We start from the raw sequence: 16021 nt of genomic DNA, 5'->3' as shown, positions 1-16021 counted from the left end.
GTATTTGTATAAAATATTAGTTTCATCTGTCCAAGGCTCAAAAGATTTCAAAGACTGTTGTGTGTGCATGTCTGTGAACATTTTGTAACAAAATTTAAGAATCTTCCTGAATTAAGTAGAAATAATAGTTAAGTCTCTTTAAAAGTTAAATTACATTTTTTTCTGTCAGGAAAACCGGTTATACGTTTTTTTTTTTCCACTCAAAAACAAAATTCCAAACCTGAGTTTTACCTTTTCCGTTGACCTTACACATCGATAAAGAGACAAAATGTTTTGGGCACAACATTTGTAATTTTCGAAGTCAAATATAATCTTCACAAAGCCCTCTAACCTGGGAAGAAAAGAATAACCAATTTAGTGTATGCTGTGGCAATTTAGTATAGTTTTTTTTTTTCCCTTGCTTATTATGTTTTATTTAGTTTTCTTAATTTTTCCTTTAGAGTATGCATGTGCAGTAGGAAATAAATGAACTCTGAATTACTGTGGTAGTAAATGTTAACTACTCGTTAATTACACAATGAATTAAAAGGAACAGTTGAAAACATTTTTGAAGTTAATCCCTAGAATTCGGAATAATAAAATTTTCACCTCATCTTTCTCAATAGCTAGCACATACTCTTAAATGCACAGATCTCTTTCCCATCCTTTTCTTCTCAAGATTTTCTTGAGACGATGACACCCTGCAAAGGAACAGTGGCTTGTGAGTTTGGCAAGCTGACCCAGTGAGGTTAAAAATCACATTTAACATAGTTCTAAGTAAAACAGAGTTGTCAATTTTGATCTAATGTTCGTAGTCTGCCACCAATGACACAATGACATGCAATGCCATTTTGGTGTCATTTTCGGCAAACTTCTAAGATTTTCTAGGTCTTCGTGACTTTATCACCTGCAAGTAGGGTGTTCGATTAGATTATGTGTTTCAAGCCTTCGTATTTTAAGGCATGGAAGCATAGTATATACAACTGATAAAATCAGGAGTTTTATGTGGGAGGATTCCATGGGTTAGGACATGGAATGCTAGTTACTTAATCTTTCACTTCTCCTCACATTTACTTTGACCTCTGAGGGATTTCTTTGGATCACAGTTTGAAAACTTCCGGGCTGGATAATCTCCAAGGCCCTTTCTACCCCTCATATTCTGTCATTATAGATGCTGTTCTGGAAGGATTTAAGAATTTAGAATTTAGAGCTCAGATGGATCTTAGAATTTATTTAGCTCAATTACTTCATTTTGAAGATATTAAAGCTAAGCCAGTTTTACCAAGTCCCCAGCTATATCACTAAAGTGTGCATCTTCAAAACACATTGTAATGAGATGAACCATAATCAGTTCCCCAAAATTTCTGTAGTGAAAGGAAGAAAGGATAGACATTACTTGCACTCCTTACCTGCAGAAACTGTCCAAGTTTGTTTTAGCCCTGGGCTTATGGTTTAGGGTCCTGTTAAGGGCCAGAACATGGAAGGTAAATCTGAGAAATCCATGATAAGGCCTGCAGATAGATATCCCTACCTGAAAATCGATTTATTCTGTGTCTCCTCTGAAGTTTTCCATCTGCTTAGGGGTAAAGTGTTAGGCATCCAGACTGAACTGGGACCCAGAATAATCTCTAGGCTTTCACATTCTCTCTGTACACATTTGGATCCTTTGTAACAAAGGTCATTATTGAAGTCATCATGAGTTATTTCAGAATATACTATGTGTATAAAAGGTATACATTTCCCTTTTAGATTTCCTCAATATGGCACTGCTCTCTTGAGAAGAACAAAGTCTGAGACTACAGATAGGAAGGGCCTGTGTGAACTTCTACTGCTGAGGAGCTACAGCAAAAAACAAAAATCAGTTACATTGGTGAGCTTTCCTAGAATCTTGCCTCATGTTAGAAATAGCTCTGCAACTGACATAGCACTTGTAAACTATGTATGTGTGAGATCTTCATTCCTGTATACAACGCTTTAAACCCGGAACCTAAAAAAATAAGTTTCTAATCTCAGTCCCAACCATGCCATGTGGTCCTGGGCAAATCAATTAACTTTTATCAGCTTACTTATAAAATCGATATGCTAAAATTTGCTATCTGCTGGACGCAAAGTAATTCTGTGAGAATAAAAAAATAGATAGATTTTTTAAAAAGGTTCAAACAGCCAAAAAAGATATTACTTTGAAGAAATCTCATGTGCAAAGTATTTCATGATTACTGGCAAGGAATGGTGAATTCATCTGTCATGACTGCCAGTAAGCAGTTTCTATTTTTATTTTTTGGAGGACATGATAAGATGTAACAATAAACATGGAACAGAGTGGCCCCAGGGAGAAAATTGCATTTTGAGCAGCTCTTACTGGACTCACTAATGGTAAGCAAATATTATTTCAGTGGAGATTGACTATAAAATTAAAGGTAATTTGAAAAAAAAAAGTGTTTAACCCTTAAGAAGGATACATTTATTACATTTCCAGGAATATTTTAGGAAATGTTCTAGTCAGAATAGTGAAACGCTGGTATCATTTTGTTTTCCTTGGCCTGCTATACTAATGTCTTCATGAGGTCTCTTCAAGGAGGACTTATTCATACTTCACCCTGCAGATTGTTTTTACACATATACCATGCCAAGCAATTAGGTGTTCACTTGATGCCAACTCACTGGAATTTTGGCATATAATACTAATTATGTGACAAGGTAGTGGGGGGAATGAACAGAGGCATTTGATAAGTTTGGTTAGAGCATGGTTTTGACAGGTAGAACATGTGAACATTGCTCTTTGGTCAATAGTAGAATTACCTCGTCCTTGTTCAGAAAGGGAAAAGGGAGGAAGAAAATGGACCGTTGGGCTTTTACACACATCATTTTCTTAGGTAATGTATTATGAAAGGGTCTTTCTCAAGTGCTAATGTATAAAAATTATTCTGTCGCAAATTTACTGAGGGAATAGTGCCCAGTCTAATAGTCCCTATTAGAATCAGCCATAATTCTAACACTGTGGTCACCACCACCTTACATTCTTATAATAAATTCCTTTTTCGTAAGTTAGTTTCTATCATTTACAAAATAAATGATAACTGACTAAAGCACTGGCATTCCGTGAAAGATTTCCTTTGAAAATGGAATTAAAATTTTTCACAACTAGCCGATCTAGTTCAATGTTTGCATTCTATACATAAAGAAACTGAGGCCTCAATAATTGCAATGATTTGTCCAAGATCTTGCCCAAGTTCTTACTAAGTTCTATTTACTGGTGGAGTCAAAATCAGATCTTGAACTTCTATTTTATTTTATTTTATTTTATTTTATTTTATTTTATTTTATTTTTTATATATAGGGAGAGCATGCGAGCAGGAGAGAGGGGCAGAGGGAGAGAGAGAGAAAGAGAAAGAGAGAAGGAGGGAGAGGGAGAGAAAGGGAGAATCTTAAGCAGGTTCCATGCTCAGCACAGAGCCTGAGACAGGACTCAATCCCACGACCCTGGCATCATGACCTGAGCCAAAATTGAGAGTCTGACATTCAACCAACTAAGCCACCAGGCGGCCAAATCTTGAACTTTTAATAACTTTTTTTTTTTTAATTTTTTTTTTCAACATTTATTTATTTTTGGGACAGAGAGAGACAGAGCATGAACAGGGGAGGGGCAGAGAGAGAGGGAGACACAGAATCGGAAACAGGCTCCAGGCTCTGAGCCATCAGCCCAGAGCCTGACGCGGGGCTCGAACTCACGGACCGCGAGATCGTGACCTGGCTGAAGTCGGACGCTTAACCGACTGCGCCACCCAGGCGCCCCGTAATAACTCTTAAACATATACTTTCCCTTAACAAGTCAAAATTAACAAACTATTCTCTTAACTTGGAAATTTATGAAAGAGCTACATAGAGGAAAAAAAAATGGCCTCAGCAGTAGGAAGTTGAGAAGTGAAACCACATGGAAATCCCAAAGAAATCTACAAGATTGCTTTGGAGAATCTAATATTTCTTATCCAGTAATGGTGAAGCAGTTCACTCCAGGGGAACGCGAATTTGAATCCTCTCAGAGTTCATTTTTTAGGTCTAAGGATGTGGACACCATCTATGTCTTTTAAACAGAGATGTAGGGGTGGGATGATCAGAAAACTTTTTTAAAAAGTTTCTTTAAAGAAAGGGTTCAAGGGTGCCTTGACAGAGAGGTACTTATATAAATAAAATTACAACCTAAAATAACAAAAGCACCTAAAATTACATTTTCTGATCTGCTCTTTCTACACTTCCCCTGATTTGTCTCATACCTGGGTCCTTTTTACTCCAATAATGCCTTCTTAGGCAGAGGCTTTCCTGTCTCTCTATTTAAATACAGCCCCCCTTCTTACTTCTGTCATTTTCTAACAAATTACTACATGAATTCATTAAAAGCAATTACCAAATCTAAAGACTCTGAATTCTTTGCTTACTTGTTTATAATTTGTCAATCTTCACTACACTTTAGTTCTAAAAAAGGGAAAACCTAGCCTATATTAATGACTGTATCCCCAAGTACATAATATGTGCTTCTTGAATGAATGAGGGAATAAATGAAGACAAGGCAGACCAGAGTGGTTACTGATTTCCTCAATTACCCATAGCAGGCAAGTATAACAGCAAAGCCTAGAACTAAGATTCCTACTATGTAGTCCTCTGCTCTTTCTGCTATATTATACAGTGCTTCTTCTCTGCATATCTATCTACATATCTCTATCTCTCTATCTATCTCTATCTCTATCTCTATCTGTACCTATGTCCATATCTAAATCTATCTGTATCTATCATCTATCTATATTTATATACTTGTACCTATATCCATCAGTCAAGCAGCCAAAACCATTCAAGTTTACTAATGAAGCACTAAAAGTACAGCCAGGGCACCTGGGTGGCTCAGTCAGTGGAACATCCTACTTCAGCTCAGGTCATGATCGAGCCCCGCATCGAGCTTGCGTCTGTTAGCACTGAACCTGCTTTCGACCCTGGATCCTCCTCTCTCTCTGCCCCTTCCCCGCTCACACTTACTCTCTCACAATAAATTAATATTAAAAAAAATTATAAAAGTACAATGAAGGCTTCCCACCTCATGATTTAAAACAAGAAAACATACTAAAAGAGACAAACAAATTTGGAATGAGTTAAGATGAAAAACAAATCTTTTAAGGGCTGGAGAGAATGATTTATGAGGAGAGAACAAAAGAACCAAAAGAAGCAGCGTAGAGTCTAGTTACTGACTGTTTCAGGACGTTGATGAAACACAGAGGACAGAAAAAAAAAAAGTGTACCATGAAACGGAACAGTGCAGTGCTACTAATCCATATACATAAGTACTCTCTCACAAAAACACTTGCAATATTAGATTATTAGCACCACTTTTATAGTAAATATGAATATCTATGCTGAAATTGACCATCATCCTTGACACAAAGGAGAATAGCAGAGGCTAAATATAATTTCTGGTATAAAGGCCTTCATTTCCATGTTGAATTTACTCAAATAGTGTTTAATTTGCAAAGCATTCCCATGCCCCGCAGGGTGCCTCACAAAATAAAGGAGAGCTACTGAAAGTCTAGTATAAAGAGAAAAAAAGAAACTAAAGCAGGCCTGACACCAAGACAATTTTCCTGGAAGTGAATCTACTGAATTGTGAAATAATCTTCCAAGTGAAGTAATTACGTTTAATTTTCAAAGGAACAAAGTTGGCTCTTAGTGTGTTGAGAACTTTTTCCCTCTCAGAAAATTTTCGAAACTTTCAAGCCAAAGACTTATGTGCACCGATGACTTCTAAGAGAACTTCCACCTTATTCTACTAATTCCAAGGACAAAAGGACTTGAAGAGGAAATGATGAAGCAGACTTGGTTTCAAAAATCATTTTCCCTCTTCCGGTGGAGAACCCCATTGATCTTTTGGAAAAGGAGTGGTTAAGGGAAGGAAAATGTGTATCTTTTATTTACAAGTGTTAGTCACATTTAAAAATTTTTTTAATGTTATTTGTTTTTTTATTGTTTCTTTATTTTAAAAGGATGAAATTGGAGAATTTATATAGGTTACAATGGGATAATCAGGATTGTGAATTTTATGCACATTATTCTCACTGAACTCCTTATGGAAGGGTACTAAAACAATGTAGAACCCCATTTGTACATAATTTTTAAAAGAATTATGATAACCATTTGAAAACTGGTTTAAGTTCAGCAGTTCCCTGCTGTAACTTTGTCAAACCCAGATGAGGAAACTACAAAATTATAATATTTGGGTATCTTAAGAGACTTATTTAAATTGTTATACTTTACCTAACTGTTCACTTTAAAAATATTTATTACAAAGCAGAAATAAAAATAAGGTCCTATGTGAATAATTTAGAATGAAGTTTTCTCATTTGTTTACAGAACAGTGTAGACAACAGGGCATGTGGTGCTTATTCAAGCATTGTGGTTCCTTCTGGACATTCCACTTTCTGCTTCTCATTCTCCTACTTTATTAAAAAAGAAAAATCATTCAACTAGTATTTATTGGGTGTCTACTTGGTGCTAGTTATTATTCAGCTTATAGCTATCTGGCAGCCAATCTCCAGGACGATTGCCAATGATTCATACCCTAGTTAGTGTACTCCTTCCCACCTGAGCCGGAGTTTGTGTGTGTGACTGGTAGAGCAAAAGTGTGTGATTTCTAAGCTTGGGTCATCAAGCACATTGTCATTTCTGCCCTCTTGTCTCTTGGACCATTTGTTCTGGGTAAATGCAACAGGTATATGAGGAGGCTACTCAAGATGTCCAGTGGAGCCGTCCATACCGTGGAGAGCTAAGTCTTCCTGCAAACAGCCAGCACCAACTTGCCAACTATGTGAGTCAGACATCTTGGATCTAGATCTCCCTTGCCTACTGAAGCCTTCAGATGGCTGTAGCCCCCACAACACCCTGATTGCAACCCTGTAAGAGAGACCCCAAGACAGAGGAGCCCATCAGACTCCTCCCAGATTCCTGATCCACAGAAACCATGACACAAGAGATGTTTATTCTTGTTTAAAGGCATTAAATCATGAGGTATTTTTTTTATATAGCAACAGATAATACGACCTATTTTGTCACATGAGAAAAAATAAACATGTGGTAACTAATTATGTGATTTGTAAGATAACAAAGCGTATGTACTAGAAGGACTTTAGGATGTCTCTTTTGTTCACGTCTAGAAAAAAATTTGGATTCTCAAACTGCAACACTCTTATCTGAAGATGATAGAATTTTCATTAATTATTGTAAACAATTACTAAAATTAAGGGACCAACCATTATTTTGCTATTATTAGTAATTTACTTTGAACAGCATGAAGACCTGAAACAATCTGTATTTTTCTAAGTACTGAAATAGGTCTCTTAGGTAGTCTAAGAAATAAATGAAACAAAACTGACAGCAGGATTACTTCCCATAAGAGTTGCAATTGATTGCAGCCAGACTCTATGAGTAGAATATCAAGATCTGATCTCTACTCAGTTATTTTCTGTGGGAGGAGATGTGCTGGCAGTAAAATTGATGTGAAAAAAGAGAGAGACTTTCCTAATCAAAAAGTATACTTGTTACTTGTTCTGCAAGAGTCTATGGAAAAGCCCCCAAAGAGGCCTGAGTCTCCATATTAGTAACAGACTTTGACTAGAGCTTATTAAGTGAAGTTCTACAAAATTTCAGTTTTCTTTCTGAGATAGGCTAGGTGTCTGCAGTAAGAGAGAACATGTAATATCTGTACATCCTCTGCTTTAGGAATTTCTTTGTTTAGAAATCACATTGACCAACTGTTTAATGTTGCCATAAATGAGTAAGAAGACACTCCTCATCAGTGTCCCAAATAAGCAATAAAGTTGCTACAGAATGTCCTGTGGAAAGTGTTAAAGGGTCAGAATACCCCCCTAGAATGGCTACCTGGTTTAGCTGTCAGATTTCAGCTACATGAGATCTAATCTCTTTGGCATGCATATTCATCTCTCTATCTCTATATGTCTGGCCTATTTATAAAGAACCCCACCCTAGGGAGAAAGGGAAGGTCAAAAAAATGACATCTGGTAATGATAGTTATTGCTTAGTTTTTCATGTAATCATAAATTAAGAGAGAGTTAGTTAAGACCTTCCTAACTGGTCTCTGTATCATTCATTGTGATCTTTAATTTTTCCCTCAATAAAATAGAACAGTACTATTTTCCTCAGAGCTAACAAGTTAAACAGCACTTAATCCATTTGTGTTAGGCTCCTCTTTAAAATACAAACATATATTTATTTGGTTAGGCATGTCTGTAACTTATAATCTATGTAAATTATTATGACCAGGACGGGTGCGTGTTCTTCTCTATACCTTGTGAGAAGAGAAGGGGTAGAAATCTTGCCTCCAGTGGAGAGAGGGTTATTTGAAAGTACCGCGTGGCATCGGGAAGCAAGGGGAGGGTGAGCTGCTTCTGTGGAAGCTTTAGGACAGCTATAGGCCACATGAGCCGGTGAACTTGGGTGTTGGGGGTGAGAGAAGGCCTCAAGCTCCGAGGGGAGTAAGCAGGACAAAGTTGGTTACAGAAAACTGTGTCTGAATCTGGATACTGAGAACCACAGGCACAAGTGGTTGTCTTCCCTTTGTTCAGGCATAAATGGAAGCCATTTTAATGAAATTTTAAATAGTCATCTACCTACCTTTGGGAGTGTCCCTAGAAATCAGAAGAATAAGAGAAGAGAAGCCAGAGGACAGTTGGAAATTGTCCAAATCCAGGCCACCCTGTGGTCTAATATGCCTATCAAAGCAAATTTTCTCACTAGTATGGTTTCAAAACTGGTCTTAAAAGCCCTTGTTAATGACCTGGTAATTGTTTTAATAGCTTCTCAGTCAAGTGTGAAGTGCTGTAGTTGACATGTCAGCAATGTATGAAGGATGGCGGAAGTTCACTCCCCGGGTAGCTAGAGTATCATTAAGCATTCCTGCTTACATTTTGGCTTGCTTAGCAATAAAAATTTATTTACTGTATCCATAAAACTTGTCTCTAGCTGCCTAAGGAAGTCTCCATTCAGGTTGGCTCTGTAAGAGGAATGTTGAAGGAATTCTTGATGAGCGGTGACTTTCCCTTTTCTGAGCAGCTTCGTCAGTGGGTGAGGAAGTCATTTTGTTCAAATTCTCTCTTGCTTCTTTCATATGAAGAGATGTCCCCAAATCCCAGGAGGGAAATAACCTTTAAAAAGCATTTTTTCCAGGTTTACATTTAACTGATACTCATACATTCACTTACTTAAAATTATTTTACGTACATTTTATGTACCAGCTACCATTCCAGGCAATGGGGATATAATAATGAGTAAAATCTATAGCATTAAGGACAACATATTCTAATGAGAGAAAAAGAATGTATGTGTGTTATACATATATGTGTACGTGCATATGCACGTATGCATATGGAAAAACACTAATATATGTGAGTAATGGTAACGTTCTATGGAGAAAAACAATGCAAAAACAGAATAAGGAGGGTTGACGGTATAATGGAAAAGGAGTTTTGTTTCATTTTCTTTTATTTAGGGTCATAAAGAAAGGCTGATATTTGAGCTGACAGAAGTGAAGGGAGCAAGGGAGCGAGTTAGGGAAGTAGCTGGTAGAATAAAGTTTCAGGTAGAGGAAAAAACAAAGACCCTGAGATGGAAGCAAACTTGCTATGTTTCAGCAAAAATAAGGAACTCTGTGTGGCTGACAGTGCCTAAGGAAGAAAATAATACAGATAAGGTGAGGGAAGAAAGTAACAGAAGGAGGCAGATCTTGTAGGGCTCTACCTCTGAGTTAAGTGGGAGAGTTCTAGCAGAAGAGTCCCAAGATGGAAATTACATTTGAAAAGAAGTCTCTGGTTGTCCCTGAGATAACACTGTGTGTGTGAAAGAGGGCAGGTGCAGTCAAAGCAGGAGACCAAAGCAATTATCCAAAGAGACATGGTGAGTTAGGGTTGTGAGGGTGCAGAGGGTAGTAACTGATTGGTTCTAGATATATTTTGGAGGCAAAACTGATAAGATTCATCATCATACTGGCTATGGGGTTGGAAAGAAAGTGAGTAAAAGATGACCCTAGAGCCATTTATCCTGAGCAACAGCACGATTAACTCTCTGTTAATGAGATGGAGAATACTGAGTACTCACTAGGTGTCAGACCTACTATGAAGCCAGTAAGTGACAGAGGTAGAATTGAAACCATGTATAGCAGGTGTGTGCGTGTGTGTGTGTGTGTGTGTGTGTGTGTGTATCTAAAAGCACTATATGCTTTCACCTCTCTAATTACATGAGAGCATATATGATGCTTGGAACTGCATGGGCTATTTTGTGACAATGATATATCAGAATTTAAGCAGGAATGAGACAGCACATGCAAGTGTGGTCATTGAGAGTTTCATAAAGTATGAGCAGGATAAAAGAGAACTATGAGGAACAGGTAGCCCTTGGGGATTACAATTGCAGGGTGCCATTACTACGAGTGGGCTTGAAAATGCCAGGAACAGGAGTGTTTATGAGAATATGTAAAGGGCTGTAATCATAGCTTTAGGAGAGAGGTATCCTACAGTAACTGTCACCAGGAACATAGGTAGAGGGACTCAGGCTCTTGTAAACCTTTGCCTGAGGTGGAAAGACCCAAGTGAAAAGAAATCCACTCTTTTTGCATGCTGATCTTCTGCAGGCATTGCCTGACCAGAAGCCACAGAGCAGTTGGTAACCCTATAGAAGGCTAGCTGCCCAGGAATAGAGCAGGATGGAGATGTGTCGATCTGAGCTGCGGTAGAGAATATCTGGTATGCAGCTAGACCTAGAGAAAAAAGGGAACAAAGAAAAATGGCAGAATGGGAAAGTAGAAACAAATTTTTAGCTCCTGATGATGTTCCTGCATCACCCTACTGCATCTGGAATTACCAACTCCAGGCTTTTATATTTATATTTATATTTATATTTATATTTATAATTTTAGATTTACAGAAAAGTGACAAAAATAGCAGATAATTCCCATATGCCCTTAACCAGCTCCTCCTAATGTTAACATCTTGCATACCCATAATACAATTATCAAAACTAAGAATGAATGCTGGTATAATACTATTAATTATACTATAGACTATATTTGGCTTTTTCTAGTTATTCTGTTAATATCTTCTTTTCTATTTCAGGATGCACTGCAAATTGCCACATTGAATTTAGTTATTATGTCTCTTTAGTCTCCTTCAATCTGTGATAATTTCTCAATCTTTCCTAATTTATTTATTTTTTTAAATGACCTTCACACTTTGGAAGAGTACTAGTCAATTATTTAATAGAATGTCCCACAATGTGAGTTTATCTGATGTTTTCTCATGATTAGATTATACATTTTTGGCCATAAAAACAAAGAAACAATAAGCCCTTCTCAGTATATCTTATCAGCTATATGATGTCAGTATGACTTATTGCCTAACTACTAATTGATCTTATTGTGTATGATGGCAACATAGATCTCTTGGTTAACATGGTCTCAGTCAGGTGCAAACTTCTTTCATGTGAAATGATTAAATATCTTTATTTCTATTATTTAAGCCAGTGTTAGTTGGTATTTTCTTACTTGCAGATGGATATATCTTAACAAGTACACCAGTCCTTCATCATATCTTCCTATTCCCCCGGGTACCTTATTTACTGTATGACAAAATGAATAACTTAATCAAAGGTCCCTGAATTGTATATTTAGGACCTGTGTATATCGTCAATTTATAGAAAACCAAAGTCACGGAATTGCTTTTTATCTAACTGACCTTTAAATTTTTGAAACAAAATAACACATGCATGATTAAAGCAGGAAAGCATTTAATGATTAAATTCAAGGACTGAAAGACAGAATTAGAGGAATTGTTAGTCCAATCTCCTGTATAATTATAGAATCGTCTTTAAAATTATTTTAAGGTTTATGTATTTATTTTTGATATAGAGAGAACAGGAGCTGGGGAGGGGACAGAGAGAGTGGGAGAGAGAGAATCTCAAGTAGGCTCCACCCTGTCAGCACAGAGCCCTGCGCAGGGCTCGATACCAGAAACCTTGAGATCATGACCTAAGCCAAAATCAAGTCAGATGCTTAACTGACTGAGCCACCCAGGTGCACCAAAAGAATTCTTCTAAAGGCAGGCTTAAAACATTAAAAATTACTAATTTTGTCCTGCAGTATTGGTTCTTAGTGTGGGAGCAAGGATGGAAGAATGCAGGTGTTACACCTCTTCCATCCATGTTGGCATCGATTGATTAACCAACCCTGTTTGAGCACAGATGATCATTACTAAATGCATGTAAGTATTTTCATTCAGACACATTGCCTTATCTTTTTCAGAACATTTTAAGAGTGAATTAGAGAGACACTAATAAGCAAAGTCCTCAAGTTTCAGTGATAATACAACAGAACTTTATTTTTTACTCAAATAGAAGTCCAAAACAGGTGCTTCAGGTGGGCAGGTTGCCACTTCTGACATGCAGTCCAGGGCCCCTGGCTCTATATGTTTTGTGGCTCAGCCATCCCCTAGAACCTGCTGGGTAAAATGCATAGGAGAAGGAACTCCTGCTTCTTGAAAACTCTCTCTTGGAAATGATACATGTTATTTTCACTCATATTTAATTGGCCAAGCTTTTCACATGGCCACACACCTCGAAGAAGGGAGCCTGGGATATATAATCATAGGGGGCAGGCACCTTCCAGAAATATGTACAGAATATAGAGGAGCAGCACTTGTGTTTGTTCCTCAGTTAGCTGCCCCTGTCACAGGTGGCTGATTTAAACACTTGGTGAAATACAGACATAATGTGTCTGGGGTCTTTCTCTGACCTAGTGTTCTACTATGAGGTCTGCAAACTTTTCCTATAAAAAGCTTGGTAGTAAATACTTTAGGCCTCTAGGTCATATGATCTCTGTTGCGGCTAAGTCAGCTCTGTCATTCCAATGGAAAGCTGTCTTAGACCTAATGCCAGTGAATGAGTGTGGCTGTGTTCCAGTAAACTTTATTTATGGACACTGCAATTTAAATTTCATATAATTTTCGTAGGCAGTGAAATATCTTTTAAGCTGTTTTTCCAATCATTTAAAAATATAAAAACTTTCATGGTTCTCAGGCCATATAATAGGCTGCAGACCAGATCTGACCTCTAGGCTTTACTCTGCTGACCCCTGATCTAGCACCACTCTTTATAAATTAAGATCAATGTATCATGATTTGATTTCAGTGAATACTTGCTAAGTCTTAGTACCCACTTATTTCCCCCCAAAGTTCTGATAAATCACTTATTAATTAGAATATATTCTGGAAATCACATGCAATCTAAGTCATCTCACTAAGTTGATTTCATACTGCATTAATTATAGCTAAAATGTATTAAGCACCCAAGAAGCATAATCATTTTACATACATTATTTTAGCTCTTTAAAAATACCCTATGACATAGCTATTACCATGCCTACTTTGTCACTGAAGAATCCAAGGCTCAAAATAGCTAGAAGTATTTTGATTATATTCCACACAGCAAAAAAGGTAAAAGTCAAAATTGAAACTCAACCTGTATACGACAACCTGCACTCTTTTCATACACCAAAGTTTCTCGGCCTTCGAGGTGTGAGCTCATTAAAAGCTGATAGCTATTCTTTCATTCTCTCTTTATACCTGTGTTTGGACTTGATTGCGCCTTTTCATGTGCATTTTATCCTTTTCAGTGTGAAAATAATGTTCCTTCCATGGAGCCCAAACTGCACAACTAATGCCACATGACACTAAGTGTAGTAAGTAGTTCAGTACGAAGAAAAGTTTCTCAGTGTGGAGAGCGGCTCTGAAATCATAATGTCTGTTATTGACAGTGAACCAGAGAAAAGCCTGATGACAAAGAGCCCACGTTGTCTCTCAAGAGAGAGAGAGGATAAAAGCAAGTAGGACTTCAGTGGTTGTGCCTCTGAGCTCTGCAGAAGTGCATGTCTTACTCTGTTACTAACCAGTATGACCTTGGGTAACGTACTTTACCTCTCAGGTCTGTAATCTCAGAATTGCTTATTGAATTTTAGACTCTGACCTTTTTACAAAGGGACTTGAGGGAACATGGGTGAATCAAATTTAACACCTATTTTGCAAAACTCACAAGATTACTAATTGGCATAAATTGCTTGCCAGTGAGGGCATGTGACAGTGCTTTGAAAATTGATACAAAAAAGAAACTTCACAAATAAAAGCTATGTTATGAATATTCTAGATTGCATCACAGATTATATTCAGCTAAGGTCACACCATACTAGTTCTCATTTTGTCTGATATAGAATCTTTAACAGGAGTAATGTTATTTGCCCCTTCCCTCATCATATAGATTTTCAAACTGATGAATACATTCATCTCTGTTTATATTTGCCCTTTGGATGAAATGTTCCTTTAATGAAAGTATATGCCTTCCCTCAGAGCAAAAATTACATTTCATAATAAATCTATATCCTTGAAATACTGTGTGAATTTTCAAGCATAGATATCAGTGAAATATTATTTTGGAGGATAAAAGTAGCCATTTTCCAGCTCATTGACCCTTCAGTGGTGTTTTCATGGGGATGTCACAGGCAGGACGAGATGGCAGCATCAGCAGAAGAGGTGAAATCAGTATCTGTCTTCCGTACCCCTTCCCTACCTCGTGCAGTGAAATTCAGTACAAAGAAAACTGATATGCGTGGTATTAAATAACTCAACAAGAAAGAGCTAGAGAAAATTCTTTGTAGCAACACCTCCTGCAACACACAAGTCTCTCCCTTGGCAGACTATTTCCTTTTAACCATTTGAGGCTTCTCACATTTCCGCTGCAGCTGGAGCCCATCCCAAGGCACTTCCTGCCTCTTCGGATTTTTGGCACAGGGCCTTGTGCTGTTCCATTTGGCTCTCCTAGAGGCATCTGATTTGTTGCTAAGAGGCTCAGTTCTGTCTCTATTGTTGCCTTCATCGTAAGTGAAAGATGTCTACTTTTCAGAGACAGCTGTACCAGCTTTGATGTGTGTGGGGATGAGAAGGGAGAAGCGAATTCCATTTTTCTCTATTTTTTGACACCAAGCAGTTTAAATTTGCACTAAGGGAGAACGCAAGCAAAGCCAATTTTCTTATTAAATAAAAATGCCACATTATACTTTGGGAGCCCTCGCCAAGATCCGACCAGAATCTGTACCTCACCTAAATATCCGAGGAAAGCCATTTAGTAATACTAACCCAGTAATAGTGATTGACTTCTGTTTAGTTATATCAATCAGAATCTAAAATGTATGTTTATTTGGACTCGGCGGCACAGCTTCTAGGAATTTATCCTACAGACAGACTGAAAAATGTGCATCAAGAAATATATATAAAGATCACAATGCTGGGTCATAACGGCCCCGTGGCAGCAATAGCCTAAGGCTAAGGAGCAGATCTCCTGTCCACTTCAGCCTCAGCTCAGCATTCTTTATTCACCACTGATAACTTCTTATTCCCCGCAGATACTTATGTATGTGCCACACATACATGCTTTTCAAAGGCCAACCGTCTCTACAACTATGAGAACACATGGGAATGAAGGAAAACACAACCTGTCAAAGAAGGCAAGAAACACTGCCAAGATTATTTCCTTTTGTGTTGATGACCTGTTTGATTTTAATGAAGCTAGTAGTAAATGAATATATGGCAATATATGAAGAAAGAATACATAGAAGGATAAAATTAGAAATCTTTTCTCTTTGCCCCCGGTATCAGCAGTTTTAGATATACCCTCTGGTATACATTTCTAAGTGTGTATGTATGTGGGTGCATATGTGTGCAAGCATGGTTTTCATAAATGATATCAAAATACACACCTTGTTCCATGGCTTATTTTTTGACCTAACATTTGAGCCCTTTCTATGTAAGTACACATAAATCCACCCTACAATTTTGATAGCACCACAATATTTAGAATGCAAATTTCATTAATTTATTTAACCAATCTATCATTTGTACATATCTAGATTGTTTGATGAATTAAAAAAACTGGAAACAGACCTAATGATTCAAAC

At 37.4% G+C, this 16021-nt stretch overlaps 1 long non-coding RNA gene across 1 annotated transcript; it reads left to right on the top strand.

Annotated features, from left to right (window-relative positions):
- The first annotated feature begins 2280 nt into the window (after nucleotides 1–2280).
- LOC147577477 (uncharacterized) lies at nucleotides 2281–15820 on the top strand. Its single transcript, XR_015255830.1, has 3 exons — nucleotides 2281–2352; nucleotides 6728–6823; nucleotides 15470–15820. It is a non-coding gene; the product is annotated as an uncharacterized LOC147577477 (long non-coding RNA).
- The last annotated feature ends 201 nt before the right edge of the window (nucleotides 15821–16021 follow it).

This window comes from Puma concolor, chromosome C2 (genome assembly GCF_028749965.1).
Source record: "Puma concolor isolate L17-30 chromosome C2, mPumCon1.1.hap2, whole genome shotgun sequence".
Lineage (NCBI taxonomy): Eukaryota > Metazoa > Chordata > Mammalia > Carnivora > Felidae > Puma > Puma concolor.
Note: the sequence above shows the minus strand (reverse complement) of the source record. Positions and strands in the feature narration are given on the sequence as shown.